General features: G+C 51.2%; 1 protein-coding gene across 3 annotated transcripts in view; it reads right to left on the bottom strand.

Annotated features, from left to right (window-relative positions):
* The window catches only part of PAK3 (p21 (RAC1) activated kinase 3), a 110,244-nt gene that overhangs the window by 67,895 nt on the left and 18,758 nt on the right, over nucleotides 1–23,591 (bottom strand). The window contains exon 1 of one of the 3 annotated variants that reach the window (XM_021406416.1): nucleotides 15,681–15,798. The exons of 1 other annotated variant lie outside the window; for it this stretch is intronic. The gene's annotated coding sequence lies outside the window, so the exon portion shown is untranslated. Of the gene's footprint in view, nucleotides 1–3,297; nucleotides 3,439–15,680; nucleotides 15,799–23,591 lie in introns of those variants that run through there. One more of the 3 variants, XM_021406415.1, reaches the window with a different exon arrangement.

Genomic DNA, 23,591 nt, shown 5'->3' on the forward strand with positions numbered 1-23,591 from the left:
CGCGGGCCGCGGCGGGAAGCGAGGGGCGGGGGGCACCCGGCGAGCGGGGCCTCGCTGCCGCTGCTGCCGGCACGGGCGCCTCGGGACGCGGCTGGAAAGAAACGGGCCCGGGCTGCGCGATGCTGGCCTCACACGTGCGCTGTTTTACAGAAAGAAATGAATAGGACGGACGGCGCGGAGGGGTTTGCGCTGCCCGGACGGGCACGGGCCGTGCTGCGGCCATCGGGACCGTGCCCGCCCCTCGGGTGGGCTCTGCCGCTGGGCACCGCACGCCTCTGTCACGGGTACGGGCGGGAGGGCTGCGTCGCGGAGAGCTGCTCCCGGCCCTTTCAAAGAGTCCAACTAAAACAGTGTCACCACGAGCCACCGGTTAAGCCGTTCCTAGAAGCACTGTAAGGAAACGGGCTCAGCCAGCTGAACTCAGCCCTGGCTGCTGCCTGGCTCTGCCGAGGGCCAAGCACATGAAGGGGGTTCAGCTTCGTTCCCCCTGTGGAAGAACAGAAACATGACTGCAGGGCTTAGAGCAGTGGAAAACGCAGAGCTGGGCCCCTGCCCTTGGCCTGCACAGGAGCTACGGCTGCTGGGAGCCACGGGCACCTTGCTAAGACTGACCGCGTGACAGCTTTTCTTGGAAACCACAGAGACTTGTTTGCAGCGCGCACCTTTGGGATTGGCGTATGGGGCCCACCCGAGGTGGCTCTCCCGGCCCTCAGTGCTCCATCTGCCCCACGCCCGGCACGCTGGGCTGTGCTCCCCTCCACCATCGGGCACAGCCCTACCTGCAGCAGCCGTCCCCAGAACACGGTCAGGCGGCACAGCCAAGTGTCAGCTCTGCATCCTTCCCTACATGCTGTTCTGCAGGAAGAGGCCTGAGGACTCAAAGCCAAAAGGGATGCACCCTCAGCTTTCAGGTGCAACCAAACAGAGCCTCCCGGACTGAGCACAGTGCTGCAGGATCACGCTGCCTGAAACCACCAGTGCTCTGCCTACGCAAAAGGGTGCGCGAGTCTCAGTAAGAGAGGCCGAGTGCCAGCATTTACAGAAACAGAACACACACTGAACTAGGATCGCCAGGAAATAAGGAAAGTGTTCCTGAGCAATAAGAGGAAGCCCTCTGAAGAGCTGCCGGATCCTGCTCCTGGAGGCCACGTGCTGAGACCGGGCAGGAGCTCAGGGAGGTGCTGCAGGAGCCCCGCTCAGCACGGCACAGGATGTGGCCACAGCAGAGCAAGGGGACCCAGGTGCACACAGCGAAGGCACATGGCTCAGCATCCCTGCACCACCCTGGGGTGGTGGCAGCCCCGTGTCAGGGCTGATTGAGGCGAGAAGGGACACGGAGCGATGCTGAAAGCTAATGACTAAACGCTGGGGCCTGCTCGGCCATGATGTCATGGTTTGCCAGCGCTCGCCGATTGGCTGCAGGCGAGCATCTGCGGCGCCGGGGCTGGCGCTGGGCAGGCTCAGCCCTCACAGCAGCTCGGCACGGCGCGTTGTCCTGACAACAAGGCTGTCCCCAAACGGAGCGGTGCTGGGGGCACTCGGTGCTTCTGAGGGAGAAGGGATGCCAGCTCCCTTGGAAGGAGCTTGGTTGGCGGGAGCCGGCACAGAGCAAGGCACCAGGCAGCACGCTGCTGGCAGGGCTCCCAGCCACAGGGATGGTGCCTCCGGGATCTGGGCTCGGGCCTGGGCCTCGCTGAGGCCCAAAGGGACAGCATGGCCTGTGCAGGTGGCAGGGCCCCACAGCACGCGAGGCTTCCCACTGGCTCAGCTCAGCTGCAGGAACAGGCTATGTGACACACCTGGTCTGCAAGGCAGGCCCAGCAGCCAGTGCACCTCAGTCACAGGGACCTCGTGGCCAGGCTGCCTGTGGGCTCTCCCAGAGTGCCCAGGCGGGACACAGACATCCCCTCATCCTTACTGGGGATTGAACCTGGGGGATCTCGCAGGGCACACAGCACAGTGCCCTCCCACAGTGGCTGTGCACGTTGTGTCTCTGGTTTCTCAGGAAACTTGGTCCTCTCCTTTACATTCCCTTCCCCGTGTCCTGCCTGTGGCTTCTCCCTGTCCCCTATCAGCTTGCAGGACATCACTTGCTGTCAGGGTGCTGTGTCCGACCCCTGCCTACATGTGGGCACACGGCGCTGCTGCCCGGGACTGCACGCACCATGGAGAACATGCTGCAGTGAAAACCTTCCTATAGGAGGCTGAATCCTTCCTGAGAGGAGGTGGAAGTCACCTCTCCAGATAGCTCTTCATTGGCCTTGCAGCAAGTAACTGACAGAAGGCTCCCTTCATGTCATCTTCATCTGTTTTAAAAATACATACTATAAACATCTGCTGAAGTCAGTATACAAATTCACTAATACAACCTTCTACTAAAAGCAGCTGTACTTTTAGTTTATATTTTTGCCTCAAATCATAGTTTTCCTACTCAAAATTAATGTTTCAACCATGGATTTAACTGACATGTAATAACATTAATACACGCCAATGAACTACCAATCAATGACTAAAGGCTGCATTAAATAGACACACTTCTCAACATACCATTGCTACACCCTATTAAAATGTTGCCGAATGCTCACAACCATTGCAAACAGCCACGTGGGACATAACCCACCTCCTGGAACCAGCAGAACTGCCCTCCTACCGCACACAATACCACATCCAGAGCTGACATGACGCCCGAGCACTCAGGGTAACTCCGAGCACCAGGCTCCCAGCTCCTGCCCTCGGAAGGAACAAAGGGACAGGAATGTCTGCCAGGAGATCTCCATCCTGGAGCAAGGTGTCACACCGGGAATACAACACAAGCCAGCGCTGGCCGAGCCACAGTGAGCTGTTCTTATCTGTGAGGTGCACTGCTCTGCCAGTTTGGGTGAAGGGGAAACTGAGGCTGCGAGCAGAGCGGGGGTGGCAGCACTGCCTCCCATGGGTCCTGCTGTCACTCCCAGGTCCTTCTTCATTTTCTGCAAATTGCAATTTAAACTGCCTTCCAACAGGAGCAGCAGAACTGGCAGCCTCAATGTACCCAGCACTACCTTAACACAGCTCGTAAACAGGACACACTGCGGCCTCCTGCAGAGCCAGGGACAGGATTCCGAGTTCTTAAGGGATCCCTATAGTCCAATCCCGTCTGGTTTGCATTCAGACACCTCCTAGCCTCCCACACAGGGGGCATCAATTTTTCCCCAACCACTTGTCCACAGGAATAGTACCGGTTTGTGCTGGCTGGGACACACACACAGACAGGCTCAGGAGGGGACATTTGCAGGCTACTTTCAGGGGTCAGCTTACCTCCAGCACACAGAAGCTTGCATTGGTTTGCATCCCTAAGAGATCCCAGACCCTCAGCTCCCTACCAGAGTCTCCACATAGGAGCGTCCGAATTACTCCTTCCAAGCAGCTGAGGCTGCTTTCATTTTGCTGGTTCCTTTTCCTGTCCCCACAAATGAAACCAGATCCTTGTTTCCACGTGGCTCCTCCTGCTCATTCAGCTCTCTCAAAGATCTACTTTTCCCACAAATGCTGTGCATCTGAGAATTAATCTGTACTAGGTCAGTGCCTGCTGCAGAGTAAGATTCATTTTCCTAGGAGCATAATACAGAGCTGTTGCTGGTGATGTGGTTATAGTGGTTCCATATATAGATTATTCTGCACTTATCTATCTTCCTCAGCTCAAAATAAGACACCACTATTGGCTCAGACCCTCAACAGAAGAGCACACAGGCCTGATTTGGGGCACATTCACCCATGGTTTGTTTTCATACACTCAGTAGAGTTACTGCTTTTTAATACTGATGAAAATCAGGGCCAAGACCAATAACTTAGTTTCTCTTTTGACCACTGTCCTTCAGCTGTGCCTCAGAAAGAGAACAGAAGCAGCATGTATGCAACAGTGTCACTGAACTTTGATTTCACAGCTATGGGGTGTCCACTGATGCCCGTGGAGCTTCACCATGGGTGAATCTGAACAAAGGTGCTATGGACAGCAAACACAGGGCACTGCATGACAGCTTGTGAGTATAAAGGAACACCTGATTATTAACATGTTGCAAGGCAAAGGTACTCCAGGCATCCAGATAACATCAGCCCAGAGGGCCTGGAGATGAGAGACATCTTTATGTGGTTCCCACTCCACAAACAAAGACTCCATTGCCTGAAGAACATCCCATGACAGCCAGATTTGATGACCATGCTGCTCAGGGCAGTGTCCTCCAGCAGCTGGAAGACCAGAGACAAGGCTGTCTGTGGTCCTGGAGTGTTTCGTATCAGGTTCTTAGTCTGAAGCCTCGAAATTAGGCCAAGCACGCTGGAGAACGAGTGTCTTAACTTAGAGAATACCTTTCCCAAGCTTCCCACGGTTGTGACCTGCAACATTAAAATGCAAGAAACTCTTCAGTTGCTGGCCAGGCAAAGTATTTGACACTGAATTAAAGAACCAGTGGCTCCAGGCTACAGCAGACAGGCATCAACTGAACTAGCTGAAGTGCTCCTCTTTTCTTTGCTGTACAGAATACCAGCTAGAGCAGCAGGACAGGGAGGGTCTGCATGACAGAAACAATTTGCAGCAGCTGAAGGAAAAGATTCCTCTGAAACCCAATTTAGTGAGAAACTTCCAACAAGATTCCAGGAACTAGTTCTGGAAAAAGGACTTAGTGAGGCTGACCACATCAGATAGTAAATGCACAACGTACCAGAAGTAAACCCAAGATATACACAGAGGAACTACTGGATCTTGAAATACAACCTTGCCTCCAACACACCCTCACTGTGTGTACCCCTTTAGAGGACAATACCCATTCCTGCTTCTCATCTCTCTGAACCCTTCCAGAACCTTCTTCACCTTTATCCCCTATAGCCCTCCACGTGCATGTAGCACACTGCACATCAGGACACAGCCAGTAAGATGGGAGACCTGTTCACAGAAGAGAACTCCATAAGGAACTGCTAAGGATGGCAGCCTGGCCAAGCAAGTGTGTAGGTACAAACACCATGGATAAGTTTGTTCCATAGATGTATCTTTCACATCACTGAAGAAGTTACGGTCTGTTTTGACATAGCACAGACAGTCCCAAGCACTGCTTTGGAGACAGAAGGCCACAAGCTCAGAAGAAAGCTCTCACCTTAAGTTCAGAGAGGAGCGTGACTTTTCCGACAAAATAAAGTAGGGGCTTTTTCTAAAAAATAACATCTTTCCGAGTTCAAAAGACCCCAGGTTTGAATCGTGAAACAATTTTTAACCAGATTAGGGAAAGATACATTCATGAGACCCTAAATCCAAATCAGTCCATAGGGAGAGGGTGAGATCTGTCATGAATTAGGACGTTTTTAGAGTCTGTACAGACTGCCTGCGGAGGTGGTGGAGTCACCACCCCTGAAGGTGTTCAGAAATATGTGGATGCAGCACTGAGGCACATGGATGGTGGGCATGGTGGGGATGGGTGGATGGTTGGACGAGATGATCTTAGTGGTCTTTTCCAACCTTAATGATTCTATAGTTCTATAGTTTTTAATGCCACCTTCAGTGATTAGCTTCATTAAAACACTCAATAAAGTATTATTTTAGCTTGCATCTACAGGAGCACTTAATTCAAGGCAAATTTAAGAAAGTTTTACTCTCCATCCAGTTCAGATCAAAATCAAATATAGAAAGAAATGATATTTCAGGCATCACGGGCATGACCTTTTGACCAGCCCCAGTCAAGCCCATAAAGCACAGCTGTGCAGAAAGCACTGCATTTGAGCCCTCCTCTCTGCCTGTGGAAGTCGGGTGTTCAGAGAATGCGATCAGGCTTATTAATCTGATGTCACCTAGGCAAGAGCCAGGATCAGGAAGAAATCCCCAGCTGACATTTAAATGTTAAATTCAATGGACTGAATCCAATTATTATTTTTATTGGAATTGCTAATATACAGGATGGGGCTGGCAGGTCTGACTTCCAAGATAAACACGTGACTTCAGTGCCGCTGGGGACAGGGACCTGGCAAAGCGTTGGACCTGCTTTGTGCTGCAGTGCCAGCTTGGAGGCCCTTCACCACAGTTCTGCTGACACTGGGCAGCCAAGGCACTCCAACAGGGCCAAGGAATCAAGTCTCCCTCATCCGCATGTGGGGGCTCTTGTAGAGCACACAGGCTACAAACCTGCGTGGTTGCCCAGCTATTCCACTAACTCTCACCTTCCATGAGGTATTTCTGCCTTTTGGCACACAAGGAATCCCAGGCTGAGAGATATATGGTCCCTGGTGAACCCAGCATACAAACAGAGAAACCAGCTCCTTCCATAAGTAAATGAATGTCTCTGTGAAGAGGTCTCCGGGCAGGCAGCCATCCCTACAGGTTCCACGTGTGCATCCCACAGCCAAGGTACCAAACAGCCTTCCCTGCCATGACAGTACCTGGGCAGCTGGCTGGTAAGGTTCCTTGCCAGAGCGAGCTCCTGCAGTGCAAGGATAAGCCTTGCTCCAAAAACCCTTTGTGAGAGGAAAATGACTGGGGGTGCTGACAGCCTTCAACTATCTGAAAATCACTTTGTGAAGCGTTACAGGGACCCAACCCAGCCAAGAACAATCACCCTTAAAATAGAAATTAAAATTAAATACCTTTGCTGTATTTTTTTTCATGAAACAAAAAGCAACGTGCTTCACTGGGGCACCCACTGCCTCTGTGCACTTTGCTGACAACCCTGCTTAGCTTCTGCCAGTGGCCCTGGGCCCGCCAGGAGGGGATCACCACGCTCAGCACCCACCTCTCTGCTCTCGGTGTCTGGCGAGCAGGTAAAGGTTCCATACAAACCATCTTCACAACAACAGGTGCCTTCCCGAGGGGCAGGCTCAGCAGCATCCCACTGCTCTCCTCACACCATGTATCCGCACTGCGGTCCAACAGCACACAGATGAATGTAATAGGTGACGGCATGGCGTTACCCCAGCTGACACCAGTGTAAATCAGGCTCCTGCCCTCCCTCTTTCTGTGCTGCCCGTGCTGCAGCCGCCAGTCTGAATGCCAACACAATGTGCCTCTGGCTTACCGCGGGACCCAGACTCTTATGCTTCAGTGCATCCTTGCAGTCAAAACAAGACGTTTGTTCATATATATTTTTAATCTTGTTGCTATCCTGGTTGCTCCTCATTAGCTGCCTCGCACAGCCGTTGGTTCACACCAGGGAAACAGGCCAATTACCTCGCTCAGCCTCAGGGAGAGCTCTGCTCTGGAGGCGATGGGTGCCCGCCCCAGCAGGAGGAACTGCTGCCCCACTGCGAAGGCAGGAAATGCCACAAGTTCACAGAGTCTCAGCAAAGCAGGCGAGGGAATGCCAGACATGTTCCTCATCGTCGGGAGAGAGCAGCAGCAGGCGGCCCCATGCCCACTCCCCGTGTGCAGGGCACACACAGCAAGCCCAGGCTGCAGGCTGCAGTCCAGACAATGTGAAGTCCCAGGTGGTGTGGCTTTATCCAAGCTAACAGCTCCCTGATCAGTTTTCCACATGGAAATCAGAGACCTGATGGCACGTAGCCTTTGTGCCATCCCACCTGATCTCACATAGCAGCTGTGCTCCCTTCAAAACAGCACACAGTGCAGGACTGCACACCAGGCGAGTTACAGCTGTGCGCACGGCACCCGGACAACTGCTATGGTGAGAGGGACTGGCATCGCTTTGCTCTGCTGCTGCCAGCTGTCTCCTGGGTGCACAGTCCTTATCTCCATCTCTCACCAGGGCTGGGCAGGAGGAGCTCTGTGGCCTTTGCTTTTGCCTCACTAATCATTCCTGGGCTGACAAGTCCCAGGGACTGCAAACAGATTGCTCTCCTGGCTCAGAAATAGAGCCCATACCTTGCCTTCACTCTGACTGCTGCAAACGTGCCCTCAGATGGCCCTGTGATGCCATTTTTGTCTTCTAACAGGAGCTGAATGTCACTGCTCTCCCAGCAGGGCCGCATGCTGGCAGAGTGGAGCCCTGGTCATGTGCTGTGCCAGGCAGAGCTGAACGGCTGTCGGGAGGGACAGCACCTCAGGGTCTTTGAGTTCTGCTGGTTGGGGTTCAAAAAGGCAAACCCCAAACCAAAAGAGCTCTCGCATAGTGTGAGTTTTCCTCTCTCTTTTGTCTCCAAAAATATGAAAGCAAGGTCTACCCTAAGTAGGCTGCAGTGTGACATCTGCCCCATCCCCACTAAACCTCCCCTGGGGATGCTGGCCCAAGGCAGCAGTCAGCCTGCCATACTCCTGCTCCACAGGCTGCCCAACCCTCCTGTAAATAAGACAAAGGGAAAGAGAACAGATCCATCTTATCAGTGTACGGGAAATGGGGACGCACCACCAGTCCCACAGATGCGTCAGCACTGCAGAATAACCTGCTGTACTTTGGACTCCCTGTAATGACTGCTCCACTTTGTAATTTTCCAAGCAAAAATCGTTTTGTCTCTGCAGTAAACTGCACACTCAAAATTGCCACCGCTGAACCAGCAGGGCCTGAATCACCGTACCTCCCTCCTGGGTCCTTGCACGCCCAGGCCTGGGACGGTGAGCTGCTCCGAACGGAGCCAGGCAGTGGGGATGGCCTTGCACCCAGGTGCACCATCAGCCTTCTTCCTGACACACAGCCCCTGCTGCTCCCTGCTGCCTGGGCTTGCTGGCCCCTACTGGCTTTCAGCCATGGCTGTGAATTCAGCGAGGGAATGCTATACTGTGTTGCACTTTTTGCTACACGCACCCAAAAGTAGTGACTGAGGCCCCACAAAGCGCTGAAACAATGCAGTGTATTCAGGAGTGCCATCTGCTGGCACCTTCTCCCTTAATTAACCTCACAGAGCCACCTGGAGGGGTGCGGGGCCCTCCAGCTGCACACATGCAGGCACCGCTGGCTCCTGCCAGGGGATAACAGTAAGGAAATGAGATAAGTGATTCTTCATGATGCTTCTGCTACCTGGATAAGAAGAGGTAAATGAAATAAAAAAAAAAAGTCCACCCAACATATACACACGCTGGTTCCTTCCCCAGAATACTGTTTGACCCCCTGGAACTTCAGTGTCTAAAGACTGCAGCTGCAAAGAGAACTCCAGGACTGAGATTACCTTGCACAGTGTGCTGAGAGCCAGAAGGAATGGCTCTGCCATGAGGGAGGTCACACAGCTGCCTATCACCACAGATACGTGATAGCCATTGGAGGGACAAGCATCTGTAATTTACCCGGTTTTCCTAGGAGAGAGCAGCAAAGGGATCTCAGATCTGCACAGCGTGCACAGCAGAATAAAGAGGCACCAGTCAGAAGCATTTGCCGGACACCACTGGTTCTAAATGACAAGGAGATCAGCAGAGCCCAGGGGACTCATGAGCTCAGCCCACTGAAGGAGAGCCCCGCAGCACCTACCTCATCAGGACAGTAACTACACTCATGGGGAATTTATGAGAGAAGCCTGGCAAAATGACAGAAGCTGGCAGCAGCAGGAACATGCCAGTCTAACTGACAGGGCTGTCAGACAAAGGCTGCTAGGAGATGAAGAGCAAAGGACTGGAGCACAGAGAATGAAATACATCCAAAAGTACACCAAAAACATGCTCAGATGGAGAAGTCTCCTTGACACAAACTGTGGGAAGAGCAGAGCCACGTCAGTGCTGCACCACACAGGCTCAGGATTTGTGTTCTCCTTCTGTGACTGTCCTGGACAGTGCGCCAAGCTCATCCTTTCACACTTGCAATTAACGCCCTATAGGGCAAGCTCTCCCAATTTCCTTGCACAGACAGACATCAGCCTTCCCTGAGATCACAGCTCCCAGTGCCTCTCTGCCTTCCCTCCTCTCCCTGTTTGGTCACCTCCTCCTGTTTGCTCCTTCACCCTAACCCAGGGAGCAACCTTACATTTGGAGTGAGAAGCCAGAGCTCACCCCGCAGAGAGCCACCTCAAGCAGGAGGCCTGGATCCCTCACCACCCTGCAGGCCCCCGCGCAGCCCCACTGAGAGACAAAACATCCTTAGTGGCTTGCAGTAGTGCCAGCTCTGGTGCTTGCTCTTGAAAAGGCCAATCTCCAACAGCACAGAGACAGCCAAGAGACAGAACAAGAGGATTCAAAGTCTGGATATTCCATCTTGAAGAGAGAGCTGAGGTGGATCACAGCACCATCAAGGCAGCACTTCAGGAGGCAGAATATTCATGTAGCTTATGCGGGGTTTCTCCAGCAGTAATAAAAAATAAGGAGATATACAGTATGACTCATAGAGACTGCATGCAGTAAACAAATCACAAAAATAAACCATTGCAATATGTAGTTTGGGAACTCCTGTGCCATATGTGTTATGATTTATTAATTGTATTCCCACAGCAATGTACCTCTGCAGCACCCATAGCCTAAAGCTCCTCACTTTCCGAGCGTTAATTAGGGCTCACAATAAGTGTGGAAAAACGAGGGAAGCATTTTCATCCCTCTCCTACAAATGAAAGCCCTACAAGTAAAACCCAAAGGGACCTGCACAAGGTCACAAGTGAATCAATGGCACTGCTGGAAACAGAACGCAGAACCCCTGGCTTCCAGTTTCCTCCCATAGAGAGAGGGAGGTTGGCAACAAATCCCCAAAGGTGTGGGAATGAGCAGGAACATCAGTGTGCAGCCCGGCTGTATTCACAGGTGTGTTAATTAGATTGTGGTCTAATTAAAATACAGCCTTTGCATCTTGTTTTTCTTGACGTGGCCAATAGCTAGAGTTTGTCCACAAGTAAGTTTGAACTGTAAGCTAGGAGACTGCTTCTAACCATGGGGAGAGGGGTACTGCCCTGCAAAGGGGCAGGAAACCCAGAGGTTTTAGCATGGCACACAATATGCTCAGGGGAAACATCACATTAAACAGTGATTTGACTTCCATACACAAAACTTAACAAGAAAGCTCTAGGGAAAGGGCTTCCAGCTACCGAGGGAAGGGACCAACCCAGGTTTCTCCTGACCCCTGAGTTCACCTAAGGGTGAAATACCAAAGTCTCCCACAACACAGTCAAGTCACCAGTGGCCAGAGGCAAGGTGCCAGAACTGATGCAAGCCTGTATGTGCAGAAGGGCTGTACCACGGAGCCAGAGTGTGCAGGAGGTGCCCAGCGCAGCACAGCACATGCACAGCCCAGGTCATTCCCCACCCAGACAGACCCCCTCTGGGCACAGACACTGCTGAAACACCCAAGTGTTTGGCAAAGGAGAAGGGAAAAAATATCTGTATGCTCTGAAGGTAAGAAACATTACTCTCTGTCAACAACTCACAGATGTATTTCTCCCTGTCTCGTCTGCCAAGCATGTCAAACCAATGTCACGTTTCCTGCTAAACAGTGATGCCCATACAAGCAAACTCGAGTGAGCAGTGGCCCGTGAGATGGCATATTGCTTTGAAGATGGAGTTTCCAAAAGCATTTCAGTAGTACAGAATGAACAGAGAGAAACAGGGTTCACCAGAGCTGAGCTTCAAAACCGTGTGGAAATCCCAGCTTCCCTGGTTTGGGCAGGAAACAGCCCTAGAGAGACCGAAGGCTCTGAAGCAATCCACGCACAAATACAGTGCAGTCTGCAGCTGCAGCACCCCATGCAGCCATGCTGCCTGGTGTGAGAGAGAGATCACAGAGCGAGAGGAACAGAGCCAGCGAGGCACGTGCGAGCCCTGCAGCTGCACTCCGCTTCTCACGGCTCACAGGCTGGCAGCAGGGAGCCCAGGCTGAGTGTGCACTCACGGAGAGGCAGCAGTAACCACACAGCCCCTTCTCCCGCCTGAAGGATACTACTAGATAATATTGGGGCACGTGTTAACCAAGGAACATCACAGATTTGCGGTCTTTACTATGAGGACTTTACCTTCCAATGTGCCAGCAGTGAGCATCCAGCAGCCTACCTGAAGCTCAGCCAAAGCTGGACAGAACTGGGGACCTCATCCTGAAAGTGCAAGTGCCTGACGTCTGCCTGCTCATGGAAGAAACACTGCAGAGGGATCAGAAACACTGATGGCTTCTAAGTAGGGCAATGCTATACAGGCATACCAGTAACTGATGTGAAACAGCACGAAGAAACTGACTTGCAGCCCCACCCTGCCCGTGGGACAGGGAACACCAGCAGCACCACACGGTGTCTTTACAACATACAGCCTATGTCCCTGCAAAGCCGCCTGCCTGTCTTCCATTGCTGTATTATCTTTCTCACTTGTTTTGGTCCTGATCTCAAAAACATGCTGACCACCTCTTCTTCCCAAAAGTCACCTCCCCTCAGCCATAGCACTGGCTCAGATATTTCCATGCCTTGAGAAGTCAGGATATGGACAAAAAAAATAGTGAAGTTGCTGGATGCTCATTGGGTTATCAAAAACACAGGACGCAGTGCTTTCTGTTACTGTGCAGCATTTCAGCAGGATTTCTGGTTATTCCTTTCTCCCCGATGCCTCCTTACACACCAGGCTCTCTCTGCCCCTCCTGTGCCAGAGGTCCAGCTGCAGCTGCAGGGAAACACAAGCCATCCTGCCTGCACAGCTGCCTCTGCATCTCAGCCTTATTTGTATGAGACGCTGCCACTCGGCAGGATTTGCATACATACCAAAACGTGAGATCTGCACAAAATGAAGCAGGAAAGCCATTTGTCTCTCCTGCCAGAAAAGGTTAATGGCATGGCTACTTTGCAAATGTTTACTATAAAGTGTTTCCTAAGCCTCAGAGCTATAGAATTTGTACATAAAAGGAGGTTCACACCCTTCCCCCATCCCACAGTCCTATTTGCTTCAGATTAACACAAGTGACCTCCACTCCACTTGTGCTCCATTCATCTGCCACGGAGCAGGGCCTGGCTGTACTGAATTATTTCCCTGCCATCATGAAATGCTGTTCAGCAGCATTGGAGGGAGCAGGGCTGCAGACAGGTGCCGTGGCTTTCTGTTAACCATTCAGTTTCCAGACAAGATTCCCATTTAAACCTGGCTCATCTTAGGAGTGCTGCAAAAATCCACAGTGTAAGTACACGATACCAGAGCTGATGCACTGGCACGCTGGGCACAAACACATGCTAGGGAAAGCAGGTGAGCTCCACGCTGGTGGCAACATGCAGTCACACAGCAAGGGACAAAGCAGCCCTGTCACAAAGCAGCTCCGCTCCTGCTGTCCCCATCCGTGTCAGCCACCACGCACCCCACGGTCTCTGTCCTCAGCGTGCATCAGAAGCTCTGGGATGGGCGCTCTTTGAAACAGGTTAATCCAAGCTGACACATGAAGCGTCACCTCCAAATCCAGCCAGGCTGAACAAAGCCCTTCAGGACCATCCTGTCCTTTCTCTCTCTTCCCTCCCTCTCCCTCAGCTTTCCAAGATTGCTGACATGTCTCTCATCCCTCACCCCACTGCTGGGGTCCCTGCAGACTGTAGGGCAGGGAGATGTGCTCTCAGCTCCCCGCTCCTCCCATGTACCAGCCCAGGCCACAGTCCCTCTGCAGATCACATCTCCTGCGTCAGACACAAATCCAAGTTATTCTGGCACACAAACACAGATCTGTGCTGAAAGAAGGGCCACTGGGCAATATACAGAATGAGCACAAAATCCGCCTCGCTCCTTTGTTCTCCAGGCAGGCTGCAAGACTGACCGAACCCTTCCACTTGGGAAACAACCGCTAGGTGCAATCCTGCTGGCCGACAGCCACACGGGGCTGTCCATCTCTCTTTTACACTGACTGAAGTTCTGACCTCTGGCTCCAGTTGCAGCAAGTGCCTACTGGCTGCCTGCAGCCCCTCACCTCCAAATGGGGACAGCTACTTCTGCAGACCAGGGCCAGGTTCTCCCAGACCGCACTGCAGCACATCGCAGAGGAGCTGGAGCTCTCTGGACTCCTGCAGCCTCTTTCAATAGAATTTGCAGGAATCGGAGTGCAAGAGAAAAGCCTCCACCTCCAGCTCTCGCTTCTCCAAGGAAGTGTGCTTGTTTCTTCCCCAACAAATGCTCTCCATCAACATTTACAGCGTACTGCCCAAGAGACAAGGAATGCAGAAAGCAAACAAACACATCAAAGAGAGCAGAGTGTCTGCTTCTTAAAATCCTAGTTAACATTTCACAGCATACACTGCAGAGAAAGAAATGGATAAAGTCAGCTGGCTTGAAATAGACACAACTATTTTGGGGGGTTTGCTTTCTAAGCTGACAGAGTATTAGCACAGCACGTCATGGAGTGCCCAAACTCACTCAATAAGTTATCAAAGGATTGAGTGCTCCGGGTTCCATGTGGCAGGATTCCATGCAGGATTGTACGCTGCTTTCAGTGCAGGGAACAAACCTCCCTCCTGTACACCTCTATGGCCACCATCTCCGTGTCTCTCCTCAGTACAATCTTCCAAATCTTTCCAATCTTCCAAACACTTTCAAAATAAATAGAAGCCCTTTTGTCAAACACAAAGTGAAATAAATACCAGCAGGATTGGGTTGCACTGTTTACTTGTCCCTTGTCTTTCCTCAGCCTGGGCCAGTTTTGGAAGGCTCTACCACATCCTCCATTCTGCTCTGTGTTAAGTGTGTCAGTAAGGGACTGAGGGTTTCTGTCCCACAGTTGCATTCTACACTCATACAGTGCATTCCTCTCAGCAGCGCTGTCCGTCTGAAATCCCCAGGTGCAGGGAAGCAGTCTGTAGGGTTTGATGATGTTCTGCATTTTGTTTTGTTTGAGTCTGCCTACCAAAGCAGCAATCAGCCCTCGCCAGGCTCGCAGGTCGGGGTAGCCAGGCAGGGGCTGTGCAAAGAGGTAAGCCAAGAATTTGAGAAAGAACGTGTATTGTCTTTTAAATGAGGTGCCTTGGGCATCTCAGCACTCCTCTGCTGCCCGGCACATGAGTGCTCCCTCTGAAGTCACAGGGCCGCGGGCTCTGGAGCCGGACAGAGGCACTCTGCTGCTCAATGCCACCTCCTGCAGCCCTGCACACCGCGGTCCCATCTGCTCTGGGCTCTAAGAGCCACTGTGTAACAAAGTAACTATTCAATTTAAAAGACTCCAGGTGAGATCAGAACAGCCTTAACTTCTATGCTTTCCAGTTTTACCCAGAAAGTCAACGGACGCACATTGCCTCTTTTGAGGCCAGGAGAAATTTTGCTACTAATTTAATGAAAACCAGGATTCCGTTCCAACACAGAACACTGTGTCACTAAGTGGGGCTGTCCCAGATTTCCCCACAGCTGCTGAGAGGAGGAGAGCTACCAGCTCTACAGACAGAAGCAGACACAGGGCTCCTTGCAGAGGTGATAACCGCAGCACAAGAAGGAAATAATGACTTCCTCCACAGGACCCGGCGTTCCTAACAAAATTCTAAAAACAGCAGCAGCGTTCCCTGACAGCTACAGCCCACTGTTCATAGGTAGCTTTCTTACTCGCAGTTGTGTACCACTTCAGCTTTTGTTTCTGTAAAGGCTTTCTATATTTTTCCTGTCGCCTTTCCCAGCCAGGACTGCTGCCGGGCAGGCTGTGCGCTGGCCCCGCGGGAGCTGACTCCAGGCACGGCACAGCAGGAGCAGCCCTGCAGCCTGGGAAGGTTCCCGCTGCCGGCCGGAGCCTGCTGCCTCCGAGATCCCAGCACGCCCACAGACATCCTCCGTAGGGAGCCCTAGAAACAGGCAGACACCTGGTGATGCTGCTAGCACAGCCACTCCTCTGCTGCTGGGGGGAGCGAGGGGGTCACTGAGTCACAGAAATTCCACCAACCTGCCCAGGTACCAGTCTCAGGAGAACATTCGGCTCCGTTTCCTCAACCCTCCTGCAGCCCTGTTTATGATGGATTCGTCCAGGCATACGGAAATGGAAATGCCTTGATTGGACTCAGTATGCGGGAGGTCATTGTCAGAGCACCATTATGTGCAGTACAGAGCTCTAAAACTCGTGACACTGTAATTATAATCAAGGCCTCACCTGCTATTACCTAGCATTGGGAAGAGCGTAGTAGGGGGCAGTTTGGTTTAATTCCTAATCTAATTAAAATTCTACTTTGTTCCAGCAGCCAAAGCCATCTACTATCTACCAGTGCCCACCCGCAATCGTGAACTGACTACCTGCTACACAGCAGAAACTCCTGTCCCTCAGATGTCCTCATGGAAAAAACATCAATTACACCCCTCACATAGAGCTTGCCAATTCTGACTCCTTACAGCCCAGTACTGTTGTAAAGTAAAAAATGATGCAGGTGGAAAGCTTTGCAGGGCAAAGGCACAGCTGTATTTCATACCTGACAGAACTCATTCTGCGCAGTGCAGACCTGAAAGCAAATTTTGGGGGTGGGGTGAGGAGGGGATGCTCAAATCCCTTCACACTTGCCTAGCTCAGTTACAAAGTTATTAGCCTCATTGTGAGAGTACAGGGCAACACACCACACCCTGAATAATTCAGGAAGTCAGACTGAAGGACTGCTGCAAAGCCTTCTCGCTTTAAATTCTGTCTCCCTTTTCCCCATACTGATCTCCTGTGACTCTGCTATACACAAAGTAGCAAGCCATAGAAGAACGAGCCATTGCAGAGGGCTGCACACAGCCCAGAGCTCCTCTATCCCCCAGCTGGTGACTCCTCACATCCATCCCTCCCTTCTTTCTGCTGACTTGTGAACGAGAAAGGGGAACCAAAGACAATCAGTCTCATTTCCAGACCCCAAAGCACAGAGCATCCCCAGGTTCTGAGAGGAGATCCCCGGAAGGCCACGCTGATAGCATTCCTCTGCTTGAAAACACTTTGTTCAGCTGAGAAAACTTTCAAGGTGCCCAGGATCACAGTGGCAGGGTGAAATCAGAAGGTCTGACTGGGGTTTACAAATCCCCATTTAACACATGCGCACCACGATTTATGGACATGGTACATTAATGGCTGGGCTCAGCATCACTAAATCAGTCCCTCCCATTACAAGTATGAAGTAAAGTTGGATAAATCAGAGCATTTCGTTTAGGGTGATTTTCATGGTAAATAAATCAGTGGGGTGATTTGTTAATGTGCTGTAGGATCTTCTCATCTCCTCCTGGTTTGGCATCAATCAAAACTTTTTGAAATGCCATCACTAAATCCCAGACGTGGGGGCAGGGCCATAGCTCAGGGCTCAGGGGCAGAACTGAGCAGGCTGCCGGTGCAGCGGTGGCTGGATCAGGCTGGGCAGCAAGCCCGCTGGGGTTGGGTCCCTGCTTTGCCAGGGACTCCTTACACAACGCAGAAGCCAAACTTGGCACAAATCTGCTCTCCTGTCTCGTTCACAGTTTCTCAGGCCTGTGGCCCCCTGCAGGAAGGGGAGACCAGAGCACGGCCCCCTGAGGAAAAGTCTTCAGAAAAGTACAGCAGGCAGGACACCAGAAGAGCTACACTGCTGAGGCAGAGTGCGGCCTTGGGCCCAGGACTGTGCAGCAGAGGGGCTGCAGGGAGCCAGCATGCAGGTACACACCATAGCCACTTCCTCAGCACCTTCCCCAGGCCATGGCCATAGCTCTGGAACAGGACTCAGCGACAGGGAGGCCCTAGGGACAACCTGCCACCTCCAACTCATCCTGCACAGATGAGCTCTGGTCCCAGCTGCACCCTGGTCCATCCACCAACTCCTCACGTCACGCACAGTGCCAGTGTCCTCAGCTGGGAAGGGAAAATGAGGAAAGAGGCCTCATTTATAAAGCACTTTGGGATGTGCTGGTTAGCTGCACTCCAGAGGAGTGATTTGTTCTTCAGGCACGGCTTCCTCCCCAGCAGCAGCGGCAAGCAGGCAGGCTTTTCTGCTAAACTGTTATTTAACATTAAACACCTAATGTTAAGGTGTACTTAAACAAAATAAACCAGTGAATGAAAGCCTCACCCTCTGTAGCTTGGAGCCCCTTCAATCCCCTAATTCCCCTAACAATTTGGCAGCCTAGCTGGATTTTGCCACTGCCAGAATACCTTCACTGTCCAGCGACGTTTACAAAGGGTAGAGCAGAACCAGAGGTCCGAGTTCTCAAACACAACTGGATCAGATAGCTTGGGCTGTTACGTATACTGCAGAACCGTCAGCACATAACAAGCACCACGCCCGTGAGCACAGGCAGGCGCGCACCTCGCACTGACTGCGGAGCCAGGGGCCCAACCCCAGTGCTTGTGCATGCAGGCAGCTTCAAACCGCGCCACGTGCCGGCACAAGGTCTCATCACCTTCCTCGTGCCGTCTCTCCCACGCTGGTGACTTGAGATCTACCCTTAAAATATTTACATGCACACTTCACACACCAGACCAGACACTGTGAAGCGAGGCTGTGGGTACACATAATGCAGCTTGCTTCCTATAGAATTGTTACGAAGTAGGAGGTGAGATTATTCACATATTAGCCCTCAGTCGCCAGGGAACTGCCTGTGATTTCTCTATTCATACTTGCAGGGCAGTCACACAAAATAGCACGAGAGATTTTGATCTTGAAAACTGATGCAAGATGAAAAAAACACAATAAATCCAAACATCTGTGGCATTTCCACCCCATCCTCAGGCTGAGGGAAGCAAAGAGAGGCTCCCTGATTTTTGCTTTCCTTTTTCTTAAAACAAAAAGACAGAGTAAAGCAGCAGGAGGCCATCACATGAATGGCAATGATAAAATTGATCATGCTATCGCACAACTGTCATTAAGAAGCAGAAAACAGACGAATGAGCGTTAGTTATTGACTGGTCGAGCAGCCTGGCAACAGCTCTCCACCACCTCCAAGCAGCGCAGGACCTCGTATAGCACCGCTCAGCGCAGCTCCGGGGCTTTGCTCTGCACCACGTGCAGAAGATGATCCAGTGCCAGCAGCTGCCTAAGCATAAATATTCAAAAAATTGTATTTCTCTATTAAGAAAAACGTGGAAATCCAGACTGAAGAATGCACAGCTACATTCCAACAGTTTTTCACTACTTGCTGTTTTAGAGAAGGCTGCCCATCCCTTGCCAAATGGAAGTGCTGCAGGGCAGGCAGCGAGGGAGTGGGGCAGGGATGGTGGGCAGCTGGCGTCGGATGGGAGAGACAAAACGAAGGGTACTGGGGAGATCTTCAGAGAGGAGGAAATGCAGCCATCAGGCTGGAGCAGCCACTTGTGCAGCAACAAGAGAAGCGAGCTGAAATGAGACCTGACAACTTGCTTGGGGAAGGGTGATGTGTGGAGCTGACAGAGGATGGAGAGGACCTGGATGAAAGAGGTTTATTTATACCCAGGTTTAAAAGAAAAAAAAGCAGCAGCATCCTCTCCATGTGCTCTGGATGCATTTGGCAAAAACATCAAACTGAACAAAAATATCTGTAGATAGCCCAAGCACAGACCGTAATGTAGTCAAAGCCAGCATCAACGGTTCAGGTAACTCCAAAGGGCCACGCTCACCGAGACAAAACACCACAAGCAAAGCAAACTAAAGCAATTTGCTCTGAGGTCAATGAGATAAGAAGGTGTGAAGAAATCAAGTTCTGTTCCCTCATTTTAATCCCTTACATTTTCCTAAGCAAATAAATCATCATAGCCCAAACCACCGCTTTTGTAACAGGGACAACACCCTCCCAGGTTCCCTTTTCCCTTCCCCAGCCTCCTCACCAGCGGTGCATTTTTCTCAAACAAGTAAGAATGGGGGTAAAAATATCCCTACAAATCCACCAAAAAGATAATCCCAGCTCCTGGGACTGCTTGCACTGCCGGCGTCCCCTGACAATCTGTCACAACGAATCACTCTCCGAGGGGGAGCTGCTGCGGGATGCTGACGGACTGCAGCACTCCCAGCTCCCATTTGGGACCAATTGGAAAACATTTCACTGCGGATGCAGAATGTGCCCCAGGACAGCCTTCAGCCCAAATTGTCAGCAGAGGTCCCGGTGGCTTTTACACACTTGGCAGCCATTTCCCCTCTCCCCACTCTTCTGCTTCGAGCTTCACATTTCCACAGAGAAGAAATTACTGAACTCAACCCCACAAACCATTTCATTTATTAATATGCCACATTCTCTCCGTTTGTTCCCTGCTTTTCCCATAGCTACTGCAACGCTGTTCAGATGCCCTCCTGCTTGTGTTATCAATGTATGACCACATTCCATTTCATTCAGTTATGAGTGAAAGCCAGAGGAAGCCAATCTGACAAATTCCACCAAACAATCTTCCACCTACCTGCCACCATTCCACCCATGAAGTCCTTTTCCCTTTTGCTTCTAGACTGCTGCCTGCCTCCCAGTTCAATTTGTTCCTCTTCGGAAAGAGAAGCTGTAATTTGCCTTTTTAGTCATGTCAGAGATCTTTGGATGTACAAAGAAATAAATCAATTTTTGAGATACAATATTTCTTAAGTAGTTGAACATTTGCTTTTTACAGTGTTAAATTAGAAAGAGTAAATGGTTAATTTTCAGCATCAGGAAAGACATTGGTCTTGCTGAATGCTTTTAACAGAGAGAGGCGTACAAAAAATCACTATGCATTACACAAAATATAAATAATTGAACTAAAATAAAGCTATATAATTATATTGCCTTTTAATGGGATTTTACAATTATATAGCATTTTAATGAGACTTGAACAATTAACTCCCTTCAGCTCTTTGCAAATCTCTGCTCTAGGCAATAGCCTTGTGTCAATGTCCAGCCCCAACCAACTCCAGCGTGACTCACATCTCCGCTGCAGGATGCCCACCTGCAGGATGGCAGCGCCTGCAGAGACAGAGCGCTCTGTTCAGCATTAGCCAGCGGGGATTCCCCCACAGATGTAAGGCCAGGAGCCCAGGCTAAGGAGCCCCAACCCATCCTTTTCTTTCTGCTGCACAGTGCAGCAAGGCTGACTGCGTGGAAAAGTGTCATTTCATGAGGCTCCACCACCCCATCCCAACCCAACCCGGAGCGGGACGCTGCCTCGGGAACCACCCCCCGACACCAACCTATGCTGACCTGTTTCTTTTCCCAGAGCTGGTGAGGCAGGACAAGCCCACAGACAAACTTTCAGGAAACCTAAACCCTCCCTGAGAACTGCCTTTCCAAGTAAAACCCATCCTTTCAGTGCAGTGCTATTTATAAGGGCTGCAGTTCATACCGCTCTTTCCCTTTTTAGTTTAGCCTTTCTCTAATATTCATTATCTCACTCCTGACTTCTCGCTGTCTGCATATCCGTTGTCACCTCTCATTTGGGAGTGACTCATTCTTAAAAGGATTTAGTCAGCTGTGAACAGCCAAACTAAGTACTGTGCATGGCACAGCCAGGGAAAGAGAAACTCCAGAAATGTCTGGATTGATCTATTTAGATAAGCCACCCTGCAGACAGAGCACACAGGCAGTCCAAATAACCCACCTTGACTCTGGGAACTGCACTCCCAGAATTCATGGTCCCACCGCAGCTGCCATGCTGCAGCTGGTGAGCAGAGGCGCGGGGCCCACTCCTCCACCCCACACTGTGCCCCTAGAGCAGCAGCCACCTATCTGCCTCAACCCTAGGCAAGAAGTAGGGCATATTTTACCACCTGCCCAGCAGTAGTGTCCAAGAGCAGAAATCCTATCTCTTTGGATGCTACAAAAACCCTTCCCTGAGGAACACACCATCTTTTGCCACAGTTGGGGCTCATTGCAGGCAGGGCCGGGCTGCCTTCTAGTGGGACTCATCCGGTAGGTCTCCGCTCCTTGCTCTGTGGTTCTCCTCACCCTGAGGAGCAGGATGGTGAGCAGCTCCCAGGCTGGCTCACGGCACACCAGGTCACGGAGAAGTGGAGGGCTTCTGCTGGGGCACTGAGGGAAGAGTGTGCTGGGCAGTGCTAACATGCGGGGCCACGAGGAGCCAGCCCCCAGGTCCACGAGCGTGGGATGTCCTCTGCCCCTGGCCCTGTGCTCGCTCACTTGTGAAAGAAAAAAGAAGCCCTACAAGAAAGGAGAACTTACTTGAAGATTTAAGAGTGTGGCTGAGGATCATCAGGGCATTCAAAATGATGCTCTAGCAAAATGCATCCAGCTTCCTCCTCAGATGACTCTAATAAACTGGGAAAACCCTGCCATGCTGAATACACTGCGAGTTAGTGAGGTGCACACATAGTCCCCTGACAAGGCTGGCTTCAGGCTGCAGTCGTGTGCGGTGCAACCAAGCAGGACAACACATCACCGCAGCACCTTACTTCGCTGTGGCATGAGAAGTGTCCCTGCTTCGCCTGCTCCCACTTTTTGTTGGTTTTTTTTCCATCGGGACAAATTAACCCCACCTGATTCTGCACCACCCACATGCCTGAGCCCACCCAGCCTGAACGTACCCCCCGCCAGCCCCATAGCCATGGAGCAGTTTTCTGCAGCCACAAGGTCACGCATCTGGGGCTGGCAGGACATTCCTTGGGACAGAAAGATCAAGTCTGCCGTGCACATTTCAGTCTGCAAGATAAAGCCATCCCACAAAAGCCATCCCCAAATAGCAGTAAAAGATGGGAAGGAGCAAAGGTTCATCCTACACTTAACTTTCTTACCAGAAAAGGAGAGAAGGCAGAACTGGTTTAGATCAGGGCCCTGTTCTAGCTGAAAGCTGTATACTTGAGGCAGGCAGATAAATGGATCTAATTTTGGCACATTCCGCTTCTTCCAGATGCACCACACAGTATATCAGTCCAAACCAAAGCAGACACCAGTATAACTGGTATCACAAGAGCAATGCTGAATCCAGGCTGTGGTTTTGTTATTTACGCCGGAAGAGAATGCTGCACACAGATGCCCACAGCAGCACGGTCATTTGGATGGTGCTGATGCTTCTTTTGCCTTCCCCTTGTCCGCATCTCTTGGCACACGATATTCCTGGGAAGAAAAACAACAACTAAAAAAACCTAGATCGTGAGGGTACTGAAAAGTAAGGGTTGCATCTGCAGAGATGAGTATTTCCCTGCAGAACTGGTTCCAGAAGTTATTTTCATCCAATTAATGAAGCAAAACAAACTGTTGCTAGGCCTGAGCAATTTGCCTAGCCAATCTACTTGGTTGTTGCTTCCGCAGCTTTCACTATGAGAAGTTGGCAGCATGAGTCCCTTCCCTGAAATCAGTCACACCAAATGAGAAATAACTTCTCAAGGATCACAGACACAAGGACAGCACCCATCGCCATCCATGCTACCCAGCAGCACAGCTGGACAGGTGCAGTCAGCCAGAACGGAACTAAGCCTGCTTCCAAAAAATGAAGTGGGTTTTGTTGAATGCAGTACAGTTTGGATTTAAAATCCTTAAGGGTTTATCGCAGGGTATAGCTCCACCACATTTCCAAAACAAAATAAAATTGAGGAAAATCACTTGTCCTACAGAAGCAGGGAAAACAAACAAGGGAATGGAGAACCAATTCCTGAAACAAGAGCTTCCTAAGAGTGGTTCCGCTTTCTCCCAGCACTACAACCTGGTACTTCAACAGGCAAATCCCGTGGGTAAGAGGTGGGACAGAACCACCACCAATCCCTCTTCTCCCTTCTCCTTCTCAGGGCGGATTTACTTTTCTCAGCGTAACTAAACCAAAAAGCAGTGGGCAGGCAGCTCACCAGGGAGCTGCCCTTCCTGCTCCAGCTCTTCCTGCTGCTATTGCAAGGGCCCAGGAGAGTCCCAAAAGAGACAATGAATCTTTTCTCACCGACCTGTCGCATTGTAAGGAAATCCTTAACAACTCAGGGTGTAGATTGCATCATGA

The sequence above is a fragment of the Numida meleagris genome, chromosome 8 (genome assembly GCF_002078875.1).
Source record: "Numida meleagris isolate 19003 breed g44 Domestic line chromosome 8, NumMel1.0, whole genome shotgun sequence".
In the NCBI taxonomy this organism is placed as follows: Eukaryota; Metazoa; Chordata; class Aves; order Galliformes; family Numididae; genus Numida; species Numida meleagris.